This window comes from Argiope bruennichi, chromosome 7, assembly GCF_947563725.1.
Source record: "Argiope bruennichi chromosome 7, qqArgBrue1.1, whole genome shotgun sequence".
Lineage (NCBI taxonomy): Eukaryota > Metazoa > Arthropoda > Arachnida > Araneae > Araneidae > Argiope > Argiope bruennichi.
The window spans coordinates 116,190,209-116,214,876 of record NC_079157.1 but is presented as its reverse complement, the minus strand read 5'-3'; the positions used below and the strand labels follow the sequence as shown (position 1 = coordinate 116,214,876).

At 29.6% G+C, this 24,668-nt stretch overlaps 1 protein-coding gene across 2 annotated transcripts in view; it reads left to right on the top strand.

Moving 5' to 3' along the window:
* The window catches only part of LOC129975828 (solute carrier organic anion transporter family member 4A1-like), an 82,638-nt gene that overhangs the window by 10,891 nt on the left and 47,079 nt on the right, over positions 1–24,668 (top strand). Inside the window, exon 1 of one of the 2 annotated variants that reach the window (XM_056089061.1) lies at positions 8,390–8,482. The exons of the other annotated variant lie outside the window; for it this stretch is intronic. The gene's annotated coding sequence lies outside the window, so the exon portion shown is untranslated. Of the gene's footprint in view, positions 1–8,389; positions 8,483–24,668 lie in introns of those variants that run through there. 2 annotated transcript variants of the gene reach the window in all.

The window sequence follows — 24,668 nt, the reverse complement described above, 5'->3', positions numbered from 1 at the left end:
TTCAGAATAAAAAAATCTTTTTAAGAGATTTCAGAAAACTTTTATAAACATTCTTATTAACACGAATTTTTATCACAGAAGTTCTGGATTATCTAACGTCAATGTAGGTTTAATAGGCATGCTAAAGAAAAATTATAAGGTACGATGACATTTAAGGTAAACTGTTATAAAGAGTTCCATGACAAAAAAAAATTACAATTGAGTAATGCGATAGTGTTTAAAAAAATCTCAGATATGTTGTCACAACTGCGATTCGGGTATCTTCATCGAAAAATCAATTCGGATTATGTTCTGAGTTCATCATAAGTAAAGCTTTTGTTGAAGTCGGGAAATCTTATAAATGTTTTAAATGTATCAAAAGCCTGTTACCACGAATGTATTGCATCATTTGCGATGGCTTCTTTATTCTATTTTATTTCCTGAACCCTGTCTTCTGGTGTATTTACAACATTTCTGTTCTTCACTCAGTTCCTTGGGTGCTGGCACAATTCTGTCACTTTCAATGACTTTTCAGTCAATGACTTCCATAAAGTGGACATCTAAGAAAGGATTGTTTTACACAGCTTCAGCCAAAGGTGGATAGATGGATATTTGGACCTCCACTAGTAATATGTGAATCCTGATCAGCAACAAATACCCGAAATTAAAATCTGAACGCGAATGGCTCGATAGTTGCTTGGTTATAGAATACGCCGAACCAAACAATACTAGAATAAAAAACATCGTTTATAGTTTGTCCAAATGATTTTTTTTCTGGAATTCCTCAGAACGAACTATTTCCGTCTCGGGTCAGAGAATAGTAGCTTATCCATTCGATTCTATACGTGGTCCAAGTGTACCTTCTTAACCAAGTGTATATAGGCCATTTCGGGTCTAGATTTGTTGTAAATATGAAGATTGAAGGGTTGATGCAGGTTTTCTCGTCATCGGACCATTAAATATTCTTCGTAGTCGCTGTAAAAATATTTCTTTAAGATAACTAATCTTAATTAACAATATTAGGATTTTGAATAGTTATATACAAATTCTATGAGTAGATTATGCATCTAAAAGAAATGCTACATCTCTTGGTAAGGGAAAATGAAAGTTATACGTAATTAATAAGATAATCAAATACTGCATGGACCGGTTTCTTTGCTAATGATTACCGTTTCTGAGAAAAATTATTTCAAAAATTTGCCGTTTTTCTCCATTTCTACAGTTAGATTACTTACAAAAATGCTTGATGTTATTAATATCTTTCTTCATAATTTATAATAAAAACATACTTCTTTATCTGAAGTTTTCTGTGGTCTATCATACCTCTTGAGATTCTGACAGGTGTTAATTATCGTTATTCTAAGAAAGTGAAAAATGACAATTTAATTATAGGAAATTGGAGAAAAAATTCTTGTCGGCTTTTATTTGTCAAGTTTCAATGATGTTTCACAATTACGAAACAATGTCGTGACAATTTAAAAAGCAGCTAGTTTTTATCCTATTAATTGAAATAAACATATTCTGATGTATTAGTTACATTCTATCGATTGCACCTGTTGTATACTGAAATTTTTCTATTCGATTAAAACGTGCGTGTGTTCCTAAGAATGTGTTTGTAATTGAAATAATCATTGTTTTCTTTACGTTGAATCATTGCTTTTGGAACATTCTCGATTTGACTTGGATCATCTTCAAAAATAACCGCTAGACAAAACGATTTTGACTGGAATTTAATCAGCTCAAGTAAGAGGAAGTAATTGTCTCTTGTATCTCGGCATGTATCTTTATGAAAAAAAGGAGCAGCATTGCTTTCTTTTTTCTTCCTTTCATTGTGAGAAACTCATCGTCTATGGTTATAGTTCCGTCATTCCTTGATATATTGAAAGACTAAGACCACATTTTTCTTCACAAGAGTTTATGATAAACTTTTGCTAAACGTGGGAATGCCGTCCGTCATTAATTAATATATGACGAAATCACGATTCGCGAAATTTACTTTGAAAAAAAAATGCAGTGAGCATAGTTCAAATTAAGAAATTTTGTTTGATTTAAGCAAATCTAATATTCAATTACAAGAAGAAAATGAAATATATAAGAAACATAACATCCACAATAGCTAGAATAAGAGCAAATCAATTAAAACGGCATGAAATTTCATCCGGACTAAACAAGATCATACATTCACTATAAAAACTGTCCTAAAGTCCAATTTACATCAAAATATATCTTTGAGTCCTGGCTTTCGCCGCAAATATATTAAAACTCAGAATGATACCATTTATTGACCCACTGCGGAAATCTTGCATAGTCTTGAGGCACGGAATCGGCTGCCGCAGTTGTTCGAATCTTTGGGGGGGGGGGATCTGATTCTGAAATTGTGTTTAAAACATTTTTTTTTTTTGGTGTGTTTTAAAATTTTAGGTATTTATTGTTTCAAGGTTTTAGTGCATTGTGTTATATATTTTGAAATGTTTTAGGGGTTTTTAATTATTTCTTACTATTTTTTTCTTCTTTTTTCTGCTAACCCATGGACATTAGGACAATAAAAAAACAATGAAATATATATTGAGCAGTATTTTATTACTGCTTAATAATTATATATATGCTACATATTATATGATTCATTTATTATTTTTTAAGCATGTGATTTTTTTTAATGGTAGCTCATTTCTGCAAGGACTGGCATTACTCTTTAAATGTTTCTCATTAAGAAGCACAGATAACAAATATTATGCCCTTTTCATTTGTATTAACTTGTATTATAGAACCAGATAGTTTATGTTCCTTTTTTTTAACAATTTATATAACTTCTTATAAGTTAAAATAATTTATCTTTTTTATCCTCTTTCACTCTGTCAGCTGGTGTTGCAAAATCTCCATTCATCATTTCTAGATCGACATTTTTCATTAACTTTTCTTCTTTAGTATGGCTCTTCACACTGTCAGTTGATGTTTCAATATCATCTAATTCTCCATTCATCATTTCTGGATAGATATTCTTCATTAATTCTTCTTCTGTACAATCACAGCTCACACTGTCAGTTGATGGTACAAGATCATCTAATTCTTCACACATCATTTCTAAATTGACATTCTTCATTCATTTTTGACTTCTTCTTACGTATCTGAAAATCCTTCGCCGCCAATTGCTTTTGGAATCAATAAAATTTCTTTTTCTTCATTTAGTCGATCGATAACCATGACAATATTAAGCAATATGTATGTATCAACTCTTAACTGCGTTCTTACTAGACTCCCGATTATCCTCGGGCGGGTTATACGTGCCTGCCGCACAATGTACAAGTTTTTTTTGCTTCCAAGCAGAGAGAAAATGCTTCCAAAGCAAGAAGCAAACACAAATGACTGATTTATTCAATAAGGTGTAGTTTTACAGTTATGGTTTTGTAATTACATAATACATTACAGTATTAAAACAGTACATGTGAATTTTTCTGTGTATCCTTGACGCCTCTCGTAAGTACAAAGCACTTTTCTGTTTTCATTAACAAAATGCATTTTAGGTTAGTTTTGAGTGATATACTAAAATATTAAACGTTAGTGAAACATTTCCTGCTGTTTATTTTACGTTTTATTGTACATAAAACGATTTTTCAAAGTTGGAATGACTGTTTTCTCTTTTGCTATACCCATTTTTAGCTTTTATCGGATTATTCGCGATTTTTGTTATCCGCGGCTGCCGCGCCACCCAATTCTGCGGATAATCGGGAGTGTACTGTATATATGTGTCAGCTAAAATATTATAAATATGCGAAATAAACGTAAAATAAATGGATGTTCATGAAATTCCCATCATTTCTATCATCATCTAAAACATTTGGGCTGCTACATCAAATTCATGGCATAAGGTCTTTTCATTAGTTTTTAAACATGATTATAAATTACTCATCAAATTCATCCTAACTTCTAACGGGTGCAACTGAAGACTTTATGCTTACTCAGCAAAGTTCAAAATATCACAAAACAACCTTTGATATAATAAAACAAACTTCTCATATTTTTTTTCCTTGCTTTAATTCTGAAAGGTCTTTAACCTGTCAGCACGTTCATTACAATCTGCCAATATTCTTCTCATCGTGCTTGATGTATGAGAAACAGCGAGCAGTCGTACCACCTTCAATCATTAATTTACTTCAGTTCTGTTGGGGGTTGCCTGTGAACAATTTTTTCCATTAAATTATTCTTCAGAATGCTGTAATGATTTTCCGTGTCTGCAACTTCTTAGAAATTCGAAAAGAAGTGATATGTGATCTGTATCCATAGCAAAAAAATATATATATCAAGTAAATATATTAAGTTATTAATATATATCAAGTTATAATATATATTAAGTTATAATATATATTAAGTTATAAATATATTTGATTTATTTTAATGGGCTAGTAACTTGATTTTAAGTCATTTTGTAGAAACAGCATTTATGGAAAAAAATGATTTTTCCCCTTCTAGAAACTCTTACAGATGATTTAAATCTGTTGATTAATATTTCTGTTTTTTCAAGAAAGGCATATTATTTTTTCTTCCAAAAGGATTAACTCGTGTAAAAATATTCATCTCTTATTTTTTTCATTGGTATTTTTTTTTTCATTTTCAGTATGATAAGGTCTGTAATTATATTTTTTAAGTTTTTAATATTTTTTTTTCTGTCTAAAAAGTGCATGAATATCAAAAAGCGTTACCCACACATTTTTTAGATGATTATCTTCCAAGTATTATTTATTTCCCTGTATGATAAAAAGTGCTTGTATTTATTACTGAAAAAAATGTGATTTTTTTCCCCTTTTTCTAGAATTTTAAATAAAAAATACTAGTGAGTTATATTATCGCCAGCTAAATGGCATATATAAGCTATTCGATGTTTTCTCTTTTAACAGTTGTCAAACGCAATTACCTAATTTTTTTTGAAACAGTAAACTGAAAGAGATTTTTTTTATTGAAGATATTTTTTTTTTCTAAAAAGAAAACATGTTCTTCAATTTTCCTTTCTTTGAAGGAGTTACTTCTAATCATTTGATCTTGATCTTTAAAAAATTATCCTCCCGTAATGGCGACTGCCAAACGTAGTAAACAACTATTAAAAGTATTTTTTTTTCTTTTTGTGCAATTATTATCTATTTTTGTTTGGTTCATTCCATTTTCTCTTCTATAAATACATTAAAATATCTTCTTAAATTAAAATTACCCTCAAAAATAGAAAGTTAAATTAAGAATAATAATAAAAATCTATTCATAAGATGAATTTCGTGCTGATATCTAAATCTCAAAAACTTAATTAAATATTGAGATATATTTTTATCAATTGCAGATACAACATAAGACGCATAATCAATGTCATAACTATAAGAGGCATAAAAAATTGCTTTTTTTTTATTACTATCATTGGTCATTTGCAAAGATCTTTTGTTGATTTCAGAAAGAAAAAAATAAGTATGTTTGAAATCAAAACTTGTTTTTGTTTAAATTTTGACATGTAGTATATATATATATATATATATATTTTTTATCTTTCAAAAATGAAAATTATTTTGTCAACACTTTTGAAAAAAGAGAGCTCATGTTTTCGATTAAAAATTTTTTTTAACGATGTTGCTTAGTTTCAAATATTGGATATTTGTAAGGATTGAATCTTATAATGGATTATTCACTTCTTGATGTACTAGACTTATCACATTTTATTCTCGATGCCAATTGGCAAATATAAATTCTGAGTCTTTGGTGACATTTAACAGACGAAAATATTCAATTTTGGATGACATTTCAGTACTTCATTTCCAAATATCGATGGTATGCATTTTAGACAATGCGCACTTTTATGACACAAAATATGAAAAGATGGGTGAACAGCCTCTTGTTTAAACAAACTCAACTGTCATTGTATAATAATTCAATTACAGTCTAGATATATACTAATTATGAAATGTATATGGTATATAAGTATAAAAAAAGGTAAAACAAAAGGCGTCTAGTTACTTTTGTCGTAAACTAAAATAACTAGATGCCTGGAATTTTGTCAATTTGTTTCGAAAGGAGAGACACAGGTTGAGAATTTTGGGTATGAGATTTAGTATAATGATAATATGCCTTTAAGGTATTCATTCATAACAATGTTAAAGCACCATAGTCAGCCAATTTCAAGAAAAATACCTTCAAGCTTTTGGCTAGAAAACTATCGCTGTTGTTGAACAGTTAATTAATATAGTAGCTAAGATTTTGTCTTCGTATCTTCAAAATAATGGCTCGGTTCTAGTTGCGTTTTTAACCCTAAATTATTGAAATTAAATTAAAAATTTACAAAAAGGTTTTCACGTTAATAAACTCATAATTAGGAATGAGCGATTTATAAAGAGTATATAATTAATTATTACGTGACTCATTATTTACGCAAATATACTTATTATCCTAATATTTGAATTTTAATTTAACTTTTAAACAGAAAAATAATTATAAAAATGGCCGCGTTTTATTCGTTAAAAAATTGTTTAATTTAAATTAGCAATTTATAAATAGTTTTAATTAACATGTTATTCATTACTAGATACAAGCATTTGGACTTCAGAATATTTCGACTTTTTACATTATGTTGAATTAAAAAAAAGAATGATATGTTAAGTTATACCATAGAAATATCCAAGGGAAATTTCTCAGAATTTCTAGGAGAACAGGAGTTAGAGGTTTGAAGAATAAAATATAATTAAAGTATCATAAAGGCTTCAATTTATTTTATTTCATGCTGCCTTTTTCTAATTCTTACTGATAACAGTTTTCAGCTTTGATTACTTTTTGGTGTTCGTATGTATATGTCAGATAGATGCTTAGATGTGTAACTGAATTTGTGGGAAAAAAAAAGCTTTATTTTCCCAGCCTTCGAATTCGAGCAATCCTTAAAATTTGGGGCTATGTGAGTGCACATTGAATAACTTAACATCTGCTTTCAATTATTTCCTATTGATTTTCAAAGTCAGAAACGTTTGCTTATGTAATAGTTCTCTTAAATTTACGAGACAAATACAATTTTATAAAATTAGTACAGTTAATTCGTTACTGCTAAAATCCAAAATTAAAAAAAAAAAATAACGATTTTAATTTATGTTAAGATTTGTATTCTTAGAAAGACTATAGGACCACTGTTTAGTGTATGTTTTTGATTTTTTTAATCCGTTCAATTTAAATTTCATGTTTTTAAAAGATTTCAAAGTCGATTTAAAATTGTTGATTTGTTTGACTTTTGTGTTGATGAAGACAAAATCAATATTTGCCCATCTCGAATTGGTTAAATAAATACGAAACTATGAAATGACAACAGACCGAAAAAACTCATTTTTTTCAATCGCATTCAAAATCTCCCTCTTCACTAGGAATGTGTCGATTTTCGAATTACGGAAAAAAAAAAAATCGATATTTTTTTAAAAATTGATCTTATAATGCCAGTTTTCGAAAAATATCGATATATCGAATTCATGAACGGGAATAATAGTTCACGATAAATTGCGATACAATAAATCGATATTCCTAATTAGTTTACTTTTTCGATTTCGTTTTGCTTATCGGTTAGTGTTTTTTAGTATATATTAGTATATATCTAGACAGAATTTTTATTAATATTTCCATAAATACTGTCATATTCTATTATATAAAAATACTTGTTTTAAACGCAGTGTTATAAAGTGTAACATGCAGACATTGCTTTGGCACTGACACACTTTAATGAAGGGGTTTTAACAAAATTATTTTCTATTTTTATTCAAAAGAAAACAGATATTTTTATTGTATAAATTAAAACTTCTTTTTGTTTGGAGTTGTTCTGATCAGTCAATATTTTCAAAGATGTTATTTATAATTTATAATAACTATAAATAAATAATGATATCGCGATATATCGAAAAATGGCGATATGTGTTGGACGACGATATATCGCAATGATGAAGTTCCGTCATCTCCCAGCCCTATTTTCACAACGGTAACTTTCTATCTTTTTTTCTTATAAAATAATCAATCGATACTTTGATTTCATCCAAACTAACGCCCTGTGATTATTAGCACAATCTTATTGCAAATGATAAAATGTCCCTTCCGTCCTGTGTGTTCGTTTTAATTGTTCGGAAACAATCTATGCAGCACAAACCTATCATCATCCGCCTCTTCACGGGACAGTACTTTTCTTTTACAAGGAAATCACCCTTACTAAACCTTATTCCTACGACCATAATTACATGCCAGGTGTTTTCTGTTTCTTTACTTGGTGGGTGTACTCCACATCCAAGCAGAAATGCGGCGCCGATGCTGTTTGTTACCTTTTTCTTTGTTGGCAAGGGTACATGTGCGATGTGACGTCATGCAAATCGGGAGATCCGTTACGTCACGGTACGTTCGAAAAAAAAAAAAAAAGCGAGGAAAACTCACGCACGCGGGACAGATATTTCACTTCGATTTTTTAGTGTGGTCTTTGGGGTAAGCTAAAGTGTCTCCTGTGTAAATTTTGCCAGAAGTAGGTTATGTTTGATTTCATTTTCTTCATGTGTGTTGTATTTTGTATGCACCGCCCGTTTTTGTTAAATCTAGTTCGGGAAAATTCGAATTGGTTTTAGCGTAGAAATTCTTGAGATATTTATTTAAGCAGTATAAGGCTGTAAAAGAAAAGCGAAGGAAGTCTTTTTATTTTCCTTCAATTGTTCCTAAGGAACGGTGATTAAACAATTGGAAACAAATTATAATAATTATTAAATGCTGGCTAAACTGTATACTTTTCTAAAAAGAAGAGCTTAATTACAACTAAATAATTTATTTGGTTCTGAAATGCTGGACTGGAAATATTTCTTTTTCCAATGGTTTGCTTATCATTATGAAAACTGTGCATTATTTCTATGAATTTGCATATTTTTAAAAAGAATTGTGACATTTTAATGTAAAAAAGAAGTTATGATGCTATTGTATAAAATTTTCCAAATTTCTATCAATGATAATACATTTAAAAGCCTTTCTCGTAATGTATTTCTTTAAAAAAATTCATTGAAATTATATTATTTGAAACGGCAGAGTATTATAAAAATAATATTATAAATAATATTAAAACGCATGTTACAAAATAATAATGTGTGTAATTGGTATAATTGGATCGCTGTTGAAATGCAATGAATAAAAAATATGTACTTCATGTAAAGTTTATGTAAAAAGAAGGGGAAAAAAACCGCTGAAATTTTTTTTTATTTTCCGATTTATTCATTCATAAATTTGCTCTGAGAAAGATGAAATTTGTTCTAAGAATAAATTTAATTCTCTTTTCTTTTTATATTACTTTATAAAATAAGAAAGAATAATAATAGTCAAAAACATGATATTAATTTTAAAAAAGAAATTAAAAATTATTTCTATCAACATAAATTAAATAATAATAAATTAAAGTGTCTAATATTTATCTTCATTTAATCACACAACACGATACACTCACAAATTCATCCCAGTTTCTGCTGGTTTATCTTTCGTCTCATATCGTAATATTGATGCAGTTATTTATTTTTAGTCGAATTTCTTTATTGATTATAACTTGACAGTTTTATGTATTTATTTTCTCATAAATACATTGTTTTATGTAAAATAAAATAGTTTTTTTAAAGAAATAAAATAATTATAGTTTTTAAATAATTAAAATAAATAGTTCACATATAGAGGAAGAAATTATGAAAAAATGAAATTATTACTATATTTTTTTAATTTTCATATTCTAAGAAATATATATATCTTCTTTTTAAAAGGATCCAATCTGACTTTAACAGAATACCAAGGCTTATTTTTAGCCTATGATATTCCATGCAGAAATTATATTCCTCAGCAACGAATATACTGCAAAGATTGTAGAATTTTCAGTCAAAATAGAATGAATTCAAATAATGGAGAATGAAGTTCAACAGTGAATGTTAATGTCTGTAAGACATTTAAACTGATGATATAAAATCTAGTTTTTATAATTTAATCTCTGGGCCATTTCCTTCCTGCAGTTTACATTTATTAATTTTCGATTTAAAAAAAATGTATTGAAAACGAAAGTACAATGACGATGATAATAAATGAAGTATATCTATAGCGCTTTATTATAAGCAACTTTCCTTATTAATACATCTGCTTATATTTCTTGTGCGAAGATATCATTCCCGCAAATCAATAAATGCTTCCTTTTATTCGTGCCATTATGTGTAAAACGATTATTCCGAAAAGTGAGAAGTCAATAAAAGCTTTAGATTTATGTTTTCCCCCTTATTCATACCGCTTCGCCTGACTCATGCTCATTCTGGCATTGTATTAGTCAGGCTACTTAAAATCTGGAAGTAAGACATCAGTTTCTTGTAAAATGATATCTTGTGCATCTGGTTAAAATATAGTTATATCATCTCACCAGATTCAATTACCCATTTCTACGTTTCATGAAGTTACTAATATAGAGGTTGCATGCTTTAGCTATAGACGATTATGATAGTGAAGATTATCCACTTTGATATATATATATATTTGTGTGTGTGTGTGTGTAATGATATTTTAATTCTAATTTCAATTTAATTAATTTCCAAGATTTTATCTTAATTTAGCCCATAGTAACTTCATTCTAAAAATATTCTCGTATTTCCTGATCCAATTCCACTTTCGGTTTAATTAATTCCTCTGTAAAACTAATGCGCCATCAGTACTCGTAACAAATGAAAGTGATACTTTCGTGCCCTTGTCAGAGGTCAAAATATGTATTCCATCGGCGCGTGACTTGAAATCCTATGTTATACAAAACTAGTGATCATTTGTTTCGCGCTTCTTTCTTACTTTTGCTTTTGCGCCGCGCTGCGTCTTCTTGTAAATAATTATGCTTTCACAAAATGGATATTAAAATTAATTTAAAAATACAACGCCTCGTCTATGTCTTCAAACCTGCCTTCTACTTTTCAAATAAAGTTACATATATATCTTAATTTAATTAAAAATTTAATTAATTTCATAATTGTTATCTTAATTTAGTCCACATTAACTTCATTCTAAAATGTTCCCTTATTTTCTGATCCAATTCCCACTTTTTTATTTAATTAATTGTACACGTGTTCTATAATAATGCTTACTTCTGCGAATTTTCACACTCCGAGTAAAGGGATAAAAATCTTTAATGCTTGCAATATTCTTTTGAAGACATCTAACTTTTTCTTTCCTAAGTCTACACGTGCCACAGAAATCCCTATCTAAATCTCATAGTAAAAACCATCGAAGGTGACCGTATCGCGATGTGAACGGACGTCAGTTTCATCATCGCTTCTTTTACATAAATGATGCCTCCCGGGATGGAATAAATCGAAGTTAAAAATTCAAAAGTGTCTTCTCTTCGGGTTTGCTATTGCTAAGAAGGTATGTTTAAATGCACTGCCCGAAAATATTTTCATTACAATTTCTGTTCTTTTTCGATCATTTTGCGGATTATTGACATTTGTCCTGCCACCCAGTTCCGTGGGTGATTCAGAATTACTTCCGTTTCTATTTTTATTAATATTTCCGTCCCTGCTGCCTTCTCTCTTATGAATACGATTTTTATAATCTACAAAATTGGGTAAACATTCTGAAAAGAAATTACTTATATGTCACATCGTATGAACCTGCTGGAGCGGTTTAGTCTCTCTAATTCGTCTCTCTCTCACGTACATCTAATTAAAATGTTATCCCCCTCCCGTAAGAAATTATAGACTTTGGGTAAGGCAGAGAATGCCTTGCATGGCATTGACATATATAGTAATTACGAAATATCAACCTTTGGCGCGAATTTGGCATTTTTACTGATTGTATTGTGTGATCCTTGGCGTATTTTTTTTGGCGATTAATCCCTGGTATACGGTAATAGTATCCGAAAACTGAATTTGTGTTTTCAACTCGTTTCTCCCAACGACTGAAACTAAAATTTGATGTATTTTTATGCAACTAAACTGATAATCACAAATTCACGTACCAAATTTGGCGTATTTAAGTCTGCGTTTTTGTGCTACTGCATTTACATGTTTGTGAAAACAACATGTTCTGATCTTTAGACAGTCAACTATTTGTTGAATTTGGCTCAAAATTTGATATCTATCTACTCAATAGAAGAAACGTGTGTACCGAATTTCTCTTAGCTTTCTTCATTTGGTTAGCTGTCTTGTTAACTTGTATTCGAACAGCCGAACAAACAGATTTGCTTGTTCGATATTTTGCTTAAAACATATTTTGCTTAAAATTTGATAGAAATCTACGTATTTGTTGAAAAAGACTATATACCTAATATCATTCGTCTAGCTCAAAGCATTTTTGCATTATCTTTAACGTAGACAGACAGACAGATATCATTCCAAAAATATATTTTTTGAATTCAGGGTGGTCTAAAATGTGGAATTACAATTACATTTTCGATTGCGATAAAATAGGAGATGAAAAGCACTATTTTTTAGATGTGATTTTTTCTATTTTACATAAAATGCTAATTGTTTATCTACTACCTTTCTTTTTTTATGTCAAATACTACTATTTTAATATAGTGGATGAAGATGCCGAACTGATAGCTCCATAAAAATTTATTTTGTAGCTTTCGTTTTCATTTACAAATTATTTTTGTATACATACATATATATAATTTTCTGATTATAAGTATCCATATATTTTTTAAACCTACATTTTCTGGTGATTTTTTTTTGAAACATATATTTCTTTTATACAGCAATCAAATTTTCTACGTCTTTTGAGTCTATTAATTAAAATTTATGTCTAACTGACTTACAAAATGTTTTTTCTTCCGATTTGTTTAAGGACGAATGACGTCATGAAAGAGTTACTATATATCATAAGATATAGGAATAGACATGTTCGTGACTCGTTTGGGTTCCTTGCCAAGTTGGACAGCGATCAAAGGATTCTAATTATTGGAAATATGTCGTGCGTGACAAGAAAGTTTTGAAACTGTTTATTTTTCCACTTCTTCTGTTTTTTTTTTCCTTCTTAAATAAATTATTTAAAAATTAAAGAAAGAAAACCAATTTAGTCAACTTCCAAATTTGAAAAAATTTGGATTTTTAAAAAATCAAAACGTGAGGTATTTCGAATTTTCATGCTCATATTATACGGACCAGTTGCAGAATTTGTAATTCAAATGAAGTTTGGTTTCATAAGCTATGCGAGGTCTGTTTGGGGACAAACCTCGGGATTTTGAATTATGTTCAGCTTACAAGACAAGTGTCAGAAAGGGCACATCACTTTCCGTGATTTCCACTTCGTTATCTTGAACAAGTTGATATTCATGACATTCTGGCAGGTTCTTTACATTCAATGTTTAGAACCTGCCATCTTTCTCACTGGAATTCTATGTCATCAGAAATAATTATATTATTAAAATGTAATAATTTATTATTATTTTTAATATTATTGTTTCATTATTATTTTGTGTATTTTTTACTCTCTATGGAATTTTTTACTTTCTCGTATACGAAATATAAAGAAAGTATTGTAATCGTCAAAAAAAAATTCGAACTCAAGATTTTGACAAATCTCCATGTTTCAGAACCTTTCTGAGTTCAAAAAACGCGTTTTTTTTGGAATTTTATCTGTTTGTCTTTCAGATTATCTGCTACAAAAATACCTGAACTAAAAGGATCTTAAGAATGTGAGGGTTACTGGACAGACATCAAAGAACCCCGGAAAACGCAAGGAGGGAAAGTGTGACATGTCTGTACACGCACGGGTCGTTGGAACACGGCTTTAAAGTGAAGTTTCTGCAGTTTACTCAGTTTGAACGAGACTATATCATAAAATTCGAGGCATGGGTCTTCTTTTCCGATAATGCCGAAAAAATAGACAGCGATGTATCCAACACGTATGGTTGTTGGCAGCAATGATCAGGGGTGGACCATCGTCCAGCCGATGCCGGCGAATACTGAAGGAGAAAACTATCATGTTCGCCGCATTATCTGTGTTCATATTTGCATTCCAAATCTTTGCGATGACAGCGGTTTTTAAAGTATTTCCATTTTACATTTGAAAGATAATCTCAGTTTGAAACGACGTATCTTAACTTGTGACTTTAAAAGTTTAATCGAATAAATATGTTACCTAGACAAATATTTTACTCAAAATGTATTCCTCTAAACTAACTTCTTTTGGAGTTTTCATTTCCCATCAGTGTAATTGTTGTCTTAATACGGAGGCAGTTTCTCTCATAATATTTTTTAAATTTTGCGCGGGATATTTTGTCCAATTAGACTTAAAAGCATTGTTTATAGCTTTAATTTTAAATTCTTTCTGATAAATTATTTTTTATTAATATTTTTTGCTTGGGCTCTGTGATTTTGCTGCCTATAAGTGTGCAAATTTTGGAAACGTTAATTAAAATTGAATGTTTTTTCTTCTCTTTCGTTTAATGGTTTAAATTGTTTAGTGTTTTAAAGTATTAAGGGTTCCATGATTCTTTAAACCTTCAATGAATTCGAAACATTTAGCTAAGAATATAAATGACTTTTAGTGCCAAAACTGTGAACTCAATAATAGCGAAGTCAAATGCCATTACTTAAAAATGCAAATAAATGCCAATTCTAATTTCGTCCTCTGCGTTTCGAAACGCGTTGAAGCAACCATGAAGAGGCAGCTGCGCAAACTTTAATATTTAACTTAGACATCGCTATTAAATAGAAACGTGTGATGCGCGTAGATTAAAAATCTTTATCTTGGGTGATCAAACTTTCTCTGCTTGTGAAATACTCTGAGAATTTGTAGCAGAAAAATAGCTGTATAAACTTGATTTCGTCAGTTTTCGCTATCGGATGATACTGTTCTGGTTCAGCAAATATTTCGCAATGAAAATCTGTTCATGGAACATGTGAGACTGGAATTAATTATGTGTTATTTTCGAATAGACTGCAAGATCGGCATGAATAAAATGTTATTTTCGATTGGTCTGTGAAATCACAATTTATCATATTTTTTATATGCCAAAGGTATATATTTTTAAACGTTTTTTAAAGGAGTAAGTTATAGCACGTAGGTAACACAATGATTTTTAAAATTTTTAATCAAAATTTTCGGAAACGGATAATGCCATGTGCGCTCAATTAGTGTCCAGCTGAAATGGTTAGTGAGAAGTTATGAACACGCGCATAATTTTTGTTAATGAATAGAAAAAAAATTAAGTAAATTTTGATTTAATATAAATAAGCTAGTTTTAAAAAATAACTTACATATTACTGTGCGATTTATCTTCATTTGTGTTTTAGTCATGTAGCTCTAATGCCTGCTTTAAATATTTATATGCATCTTCAAATTTCAGATCTATCTCTTAGGATTAACTTTTGAAACAATAAAATAAAAATTTTCTCAAAAAAAAAAAAAAAAAAAAAAAGACTAATCCACCTCCCTGATAAAGAAACATTGAAAAAAAAAAGAATATGATGACATAATTAAAAGTAAGTGAAAAAGAAGATTGGAAAAGCGGGAGAAAAAATCCAAAGAGAAAAGGAAGGAAAAAAGTGTAAAGAAAACGATTTTAAATTAACATATGGATTCTGAAAAAGAAGAATGGCAACAAGCGTACTGCAAGTCAAACCATGTATTGCATTAATATCCTGCTATGAAGCATCACCTGAGCTATTTTGAGACAAATCATGTAATTTTGAATTGCGTTCCCCCTACCCCCGGCGGATTTCAACCCCCCACAGATTTAACATGCAACAGGTCCACTTGCATCTGGATTCGAACTCAAAACATTTCAGCTCCGAAACCATGACATGAGACGAAAAAGATGCCCATGCCCGGTATGAAATCTGTTCCTTTTTATCCGTTTTTATTAAGTTAGAAATAGGAACCTTTATATAAAGGTAACATAGAAAGTTGCTGTAAGCAGACAGGCTAATTGTTTGATTATTTTTCGGCAAATTTGCATACTGTTCGTTTAAGAATCCTGAGACTAGCATTTCTTGATGATTTTACTTCGATAAGGGGCGGTACGCAGAAAGGTGAACGGTTATTACGCCTCCTAATTCCGCGAATAATATGAGTTCATCCTATTACTAAATGTAAACATCTCCTTCTTTCATCTATCCTCTCACCTCCCCTCCTTCTTTTTTTATTTTTGACGAAATAAACGGTTCCTGGCGCTTGCTCAGAAGCGCCGAGGGTTTCTGAATCCGAAATTGAGCTGTAATAACTGTGATGGCATAATAAATCGTCTTCAAGATTAAACATGCAAACGCGTATTTAAATACTAATGCTGGACGTCAAGATTCATATTGTTACATTAAAAACTGTTATAATAATCTCATATTACTACATAAATGTGACGGATAGGCAAATCAGTAACGTGTCGTGGTTTGTTTCAAAAAAAAAAAAAAAAAAAACTTCCAAAAAGATCTTAAACTTGCAATCTTGCTGGATTTTCACTAGAAACTGTCAACAATATTATTTGAAAAAATGATGACATCGCAATTAAAGTAATAGAAAATTATAACCTTTCACTATCAAAAACCGCTAAGAGACTTTGTCATCTTTTTGTATAAATCATCGTCATAGTTTTACCAAACCGATTTGACTATAGATCGAACTTGCCAAAAAATATTCATGTAAAATCTTTTTACTTAGTCAACTTCCCCAGATTATTAATAATAAGTTAATATCCTAAGTAATACCTTTTATTATCTAAACACAAGCACTTACTAAGTAATCTCATTGCCATGGCATTACTCTATTCACCTTTTATGTCCGGAGGTTAGGAACCTTGAGTTCAAGAACTTCGTGACACTCTCCTCAAAGCGGCATATCGACAAATACTAATGTTACAAAACATAAAGCTTAAAATAAAAACAAATACAAAGGATTTTAGTTTAATATAAAAAAATTCTATGAAACTTAATGATCTGTCCTGCATTAAACTATGAAGAGCATCCTATAGTATCCATTAATATAAAATAGTTATATTTATGGGATATAATTGCAATCTCTAACAAAATTAGGTGCATTTTTTGGAATTGGGTGCACAAACATACCCCCCCCCCCCTTTTCCGATTTTAAAGGTTTTAGGGAGTTATCAAAATCAGTTGGTCGAATTTTTTTTAACTAGTACATTATTTTTTATTTCTTGAATTTCCGTAAAATAAAAACTTCTTTCTGAAAATTAATTATGAGTATACAATTTCCCCAGTCACTGGAATATGCTTAAAATTCATAAACAATTTATTGCGAAGTGAAGGAAAAAATTGCCATCTGTTGCCTTGTAAAGCTGCTCACGTTTCCTCATCTGTGCGTTGCGAATTATTTCGATAAAAAAAAAGAAATGAAAAAGAAAATTGTTTGTATATTTTCCGCTTATTTTTGTCACCCCTCCTCCTCTTTTTCGGACCTCCTCTTTTCCTCGTTCCTCAGTTGTAGCTTCTGGTTAAACAGTTCCTTCGCGACAGCTGGCCCAAAATAATTCATTTTAGAAACGGGACTAAGCACTTTTTGATTGTTTTATCATGTTCCTCCCCGGGAACATACACTGTTTTAATAAGGCTTCTCTCAACTTAGCCGGGAAATGAATTTATGTGGTCGTTGTTTCTTTTTTTTTTTTTTTTAATTTCATTAGAAGCGTTTGTGTTACTGTTTGCTTTTATTAAAGGGTTGATTACTAAATAACGTGACGTGTTTAGCGTAAATTTATTCTTTGATTCTATTCTAAATGGCATGTTGGAATTGAACTGCCGTCACGTCGGTTTTCTGATGGTGTTACAAATAGGTAGAATATATTTATTATTGGTGTTCGATAGCGAAAACTATTACTTGGTTTTATTAAAGGCAGATTTCTTTACAAAATGAACAACGTAACTTATAACACTGTTTTAGTTGAATATAAATATATTTTTTCATGAGAAAACGATAAAAATAAAATTTCACGTGTCTGTCGATTTTTGCTTATGTTAAAGTCCACTGTCCCCATTTTCGCATTTAGCAATAAAGTAATTTAAATTAATCGGGATTTTGTTTGAACTAATATTTTTCGTTATCGGGAGGAAGAAATATTTATAAATACTTTTTTTACACAATATTCTCTTGTTAATTCTTGAATTTTTGCTCATATAACTTTCTGAATTATTTTCTTAGAATTTATTTTTTATCGAACTTATTTTTTTTCTTTTTGAATTTTTTCTTTTCCTTTGGCATTCAGATGAAGTTATATAAATACGAATTGAAAATCTTATTTTCTTAATTTTAGCAATTTGTGTAAATATATTTTGTTAAATTTATTCATTTTTTATTAAGGAATTTAAGGTAACAAATATGTCTTTTAAAAAAATTTGAACAATTTGTGTGAAATTATTTGAAAAAAAAATCTAATAAAAATTGCAAAACGTCTGAGAGTTTGTTAGAAAAAAATACTGACTTCGATTACTTTGTAATAAATTTTTTTTTCTTTTTTTACTTTGCTGTCTGTAATAGTTTATGTAAGTTTTCGATGTTTGGATTTTCGAAAAATTATGTATTACAAAAACTGTCAGTACTCTCAATAAGACATACTCTTATATCTAGAATACCAGATCTGGTACGTAGTTACTTTTTGGATAATAAATGCCCATTTTGGACGGGAATTATAAGTTTTTTCTCTCAATAAATTCGAATCATTTGCTCGATTTCATTGAACGAGCTATGAAAATGAATAAAATAATTCCATATTTACAAAAATTATCGTAGCCATTGATATCCATGAAAAATTTTAAGTACATATTTTGTTTACCCACCTAAGCGTTCCCACGCCTTCAAGTGAAAAAATTTGATACATATATTTTTGTATACGATATGCTGCCTTCGTCTTAGAAAATAATTTTAAAAAATATTTTGGAAATGGGAGAAATAATAATTCGGCTCTGAAAAACGGAGAAATATGCAATCATTTTCAACCTATACAAAAGGAAAATATGTAATTTTAAACGAATACGACAGCAAGATGATGAGGAATTGAGGAATCTGCGAATTTTAAATCGCCCTATATATATATATATATAAGAAATTATTTCCTTTTTGTGAAAACCGTTACTCAAAAACGCAGCAAGCTACGCAAATGAAATTCAATAAGCAATTAATACATTAAAACATTAAAATCCTAGACTTTTGTCCAATTTGAACGATATTCCTGTAACAGAAATATCTCCTTAGGAATGTAAACCTATAAATCAAACAACGAGAGTGGTCTCCAAAATTTTCTCGCATGCTCGCTCTCTAATTGGCCAAGACCATGAATGCTCAGATTTTTATTTTCGCACATAAGAGTTGTGCGTTTCATCATATAGCAAAGAAAAATGGTGCTTATGCATCAACTGCATGCCATTGGGGAAAATCGGCAATTTACATGAATCTCAGCGTTTTTATTGAATTTAGCTTACTATCTTTTTGGCAAATAATCGATGCGTTTAGTTAACACACATGTACTTAAATTCCTAATATACATTTTTGACATCTTTTTTTCCAGCCTGTAGAAACAAATTTCGCATTGAACTGCAATTTCTGCCGCTAGATTGCATACCAAATTTCATTTAAATTATTGCATTTTTAAGTTATCACGTTTGTAAGTACAGACCGACAGACGGTCAAACTCTTGCTGAATTTGACTTTTAAAATTTGATACGAATTTGTCGTATAGATGTTAACCTGTAATTAAATCGATTTTGATCCATCTAGTTCTTTACGTTTTGTAATGTGTTCACTTGTTCTCGGATGGACAGACATTCTCTAAATAGATTTAGTTCAAAATCTGAAAAAGTCTGCAAATTTGGATTAATGATCATATACCAAATTTCAATCTTCTAGTTAAAAATGCTTTTGAGTTATTGTGTTCGTATACAGTCATACGTAGTTCCACCAATATATTTTTCGGACTCAGAGAGGAATTAAACATGAAGATTCGTCAAAATCTCGATGTCGAATTCTTTCGACAATTACAATACTTTTTCTGTGATATTTAATATGAGAAAAAGTAAAAGATAGACGAAATTTCACCTGCGGCTTTATTAGTAGAGAATGCATATGTGTATCAAATGTAATCTATATCTATGAAAAAGTAGACTGTCAGTAGTATGTAAGTGTGACTACTTTTGAAATTAGCAAACTAGATGAGAAATTTTAATACGTGATCTTCATTCACATCTATTTTGTAAATCTGTGGAGAGCCTGTGGTAAGGACTCCATTCGACCGAAGAACCGACTTGTAAGGGGGTCTGTTGCACGATAAATCTGTCAGGGCCGAACGTTCTCTCGTTGGTGTGGTGTGGAGAGGGGGGTGCAGTGCAGGTGTCGTCCTCGTCATCTGACCGAGTATCAAAATTACGAGGTCCGTTCCAAAATAGCCCTAGTGTTGCTTTAAACGGGACGTTAATATAGCTAACTAACTAACTGTAAATCTATGTCTAATTTTGGCTTAAATCCATCTAAGAGAGAGCTGCCTCAATTTGTCTCGTCATATGTAGATAGCTAAAAACAAGATAAATGAAGAAAATTTAATATATAGTCCTTGCACTAAAATTGTATATTTATAACCACTTTTTGATTCAACCGATCAAGTAAAAGGTTCAAAATTTATATTCGATTCTTTTTTTATTTTCCTACGAACCTAAACACAAAACATACCTCAATGTGTAAATAGGTGAGAAACTTGAGAGGAGAATACCCTTGTTTGTTTTATCATTGTCACCATCAGTGTATAAAAGCCGGCACTTTATAGAATATCGAAAGCTGCCCGGCAATGCATGAAGAAATGAAACATTTCACACATTTCCTAAGCATTTTATAGAATGTTAAATATTAAGCTTTCAAAATATGAAATCCATCTTCAATGCAAGAAAAAGAGCCTGCTTTTAAAAATATATGATGAGATTATATATGATGGTCAATTAAATCAAAATGATAATGACATGCTTTTTGAAGAGATGTTAGTTTTTGCCACCTGTTGTACACATTTAACACGTTGACTGTCATATCACCTATATTCGGATGATAGCAGAAGTTCTCATTCAGTATAGAATTTGATATGAGTAGAACACGCCTACCTGAGTTTATATCTACGTTTAGTTGTATTAACATGTTCATCGAGTGAATCACCTATGATTCACATCTGCTATCTAATTAGATATTTTCTTCTCTTAAGAGAATATGTAATTAGAATTTCTTAAGTAAGAGATAGCAAAGGAGTAAGTATCTTATTAGATAATGATCCGAATCACAGGCATGAGTCATGGCAGTGATTTGATAATCAATGATGCATATTCACAAAGTGTCGTTAAAAAATACATAAATTACTTGACCATGTTAGTAAAAATAATTAAAATGCTATTGTGTGCACTTTTTTGCTTCTAAAACTGTGAACTGTTTAAGTAAAAGCTTTATCATGGCTTATTTTTGTTGTATTTTACTTAAATAGCATTTGGCATTCTATAGAATGCCTAGGGAAAATGTATAATATGTGATTCTCAAATTTCATGCTCATCATTTAATATTATATTATGATATGTTTATTTTATATCTTCCTTTTTAACACGTTGTTCACTGAGTGAATCAGCTGTGATTCATAAATACTACCAAATTAGATATTCTCTTAAGAGAAGATAAATATTTCAATTTGATATTCTCCTAAGAGAAGATATTTTCTTAAATATTCTAATTAGATATTCTCTTAATAGAAGATATTCTTTTAAATATTCTAATTAGATATAAGATCTCATATTCTAAATTATATAATCTCTTAAGTGAATATATAATTTTGAGATAGCAAAGAAAATCTGAATCACAGGCATGAATCATGGCAGCGAAAATGTTGAAGGAAATCATTCACAAAGTGTTGTCAGAAAAATTCATACTTTCCTCTGCCATTTTAGTAAAAATGATGGAAATGATTTTTTATGCACTTTTTTCGCCTCTAAAATAATGAACTGTTTACATAAAAGCATTATCATGGCTTATTTTTTCGTACTTTACTCAAATAGCATTTAGCATTCTGTAGAATGCCTAGATGTTATATACAACTGTATAATGTGGGATTCTTAAAGTTTCATGTTGGCTGAAAAACTCTCGGCATTCTATAAAGTGGTTTGGTATTCTATAAAAAGAATGCCGAGCGTTTCATACATTGTTGGTAATATCGCGTTTAAAATACAGCAAAGATATTTCTCAATTACCTTAAAAACTTAGCATTTTTTTAAAGATTCTTTTGAAGAGACAAGCTACTGAAACAAACAAAATAAATCTGAAACAAACAAAATAAATCTGCCATTGTTCGTATTTCTGAGACCCTTCGCTCTTACCCTAAAACTCTTCATTGACTTAATTCTCGTTTCTGACCGATATCGATGTTCGTGTGGGTGTGTCCTGGCCGAAAGATTCCTCTTTTGCAATTTGCTGGTGTTGCGCATTCTTCCAGAGCATCTCACGGATGGGGATGAAGTGATCCCATTGGTTAAAATCCCGAAATTTTACGCACGTGGGCCAGATATTGAAGGGATGCTTTTTTTGTGTGTTTTCTTTTTTTATCACCAAGAAAATGGAGTAACGGAGTCCCTAGATGCTGTCACCCGCGGAAATGAAATGGGCTCGGTGAAAATTAAAGTCGGTTGGTTGAATCTCTTTTATACACTCCCACACAAAAACATAAATCTTTAGCGGTGGAATGATGTGAAATGTTTCATCTGTTATCCTCTCTTTCCAGATCGGAATCATGTTTTTGTGAACCGAAGTGGTTAGTGGTTTTGTAACTATGTTTATTGTTATTTTCGTTTTAATGTAATTTTGAATAACATGGATTTTTTCATTTAATTTGGCTGAAAAATATGTTAATATAAATGAAAGTTTACTGGATATTTTGAATTTTTTTAATTAAAATTCTTCTAATATTTTTCTGCAAATTAAAATATTTTGGTGCTATTTTACAAAAATGTCATCGAAAGACACGTTTGAAATAATTTCTTATTGTTTTTACTTCCAATCAATTGCTTATATTTTACATTATTTAATATAAGTTTAAATTTTATTTTACTTTATTTTATTTATTTTTGGATTTTAGCATTTTCGTCTGGATATTTTACATTTCTTGGATTTTTTTTTTTTTGCATTTGCATTTGGATATTGTGCATTTTTTTTGTTAAATTTTTTTGTAAATAAAAATATTGTTTTATTTTCCAAAAAGGTCATCGAAAAGCATGTTTGAAATAATTTTTATTGCTTTTTCTCCCAAACATTTGTTTACATTATACATTATTTAATTTAATTTAGCATTTTTTATGGATTTTTGCATTTTTGTCTGGATAATTTCCATTTTTTATATATTTTGCATTTGCGTCAGGATTTTCACATTTTTTTCGTTAAAATTCTTCTAATATTTCTCCTTAAATAAAAATATTATGTTACTATTTTCTAAAAAGGTAATCTAAAAGTATGTTTGAAATAATTTTTTATCGCTTTTTCCTCTAAACATTTGCTTATATTTGACATTATTTTGTTTAATTTCACTAGTTTTATATTTATAAAAATAAAATATTATGATTGATTTTTCACTCGTTTCCCAGTGTACTAGCGTTTTGATTTTTCCTCACTTGTGTATTCCCTATGGCAAAACATTATTTTAAATTTTCGTTCCTTACGAATGAAGTGAATTTGAGAAAAAGATTGTTTTAATAATCTGAATATTTGTAATAATGGATATTTAACTTGAAATTAAAAATTGCAAAACGTATATAAATTAAAAAATTTGCTACTTTTAAAAGCGCGTAGTTAAAGATAATTTTTGTTAAATTCGTTCTACTTGGGTTTTGATCATCTTTAGAACTATTGAAAGTAGTTGTATTTAAATGTAAATGAATTTTTTTCGATGCAAAAGAATATAGTAATATTTTGTCATTTGCAGTTATGTTATCCTATAAAAATTGAATCAAAGCTCAGAAATTTTAAAACTTTTGAAGCAACAAGCAAACTGTTTCGTTTCAAAATATTATCGTTTCCAGTTTAAAATTCTATCTTTCACTCAATTTTTTTTTTTATGAAAAATCTTTTTTTTTTCTTTTTTTATATCATTGATTAAATATTTTAATTCTCAGATATAAAGTTTTAAATGGTTCTACTTTGTCACTATTATTTTTATTAAAAAGACAAATGAAGTTTTTATCAATTTTTTATTTTGTTTGTTAAAAAATTTACAAAAAATGTACTGAAAAGTATTCAATCTTTTTTTTTTTTTTTTGCAATATATCTATGCTTCATAATTATATTATGACGATAAATGTTTTGCAATATTGAATACGAAAATCGTCTTTCAGTATAGTAATCGAACAAACTACGAACGAATGAAGTACAGACAAGGTTTAATTTTTCATTATTTTCAATGTTACAGGAAATTTTCCAATTTCATTGATAAAAGAATTCGAATGAGTAAACTTATTGTTAAGAGTGACAAGGAAATATGTTTCTTTTTCTTCATTTTTAGTGATAACATTGAAAGACACATTTCTTTAATTTACGATGAATATGAAGTTATCTTTTCCTTTTCTTTTTTTCCTTTTATTACATTAAAATTAATAAGAAACCTTAGAAAACAGTGTCCTTAAAAGAATGAAATAATTGTCGTTTTCCTTCAAATAATCTTTACTTTATATCTGAAAATTTGTTGACTAACAATGGAATTTTCAAAAAGT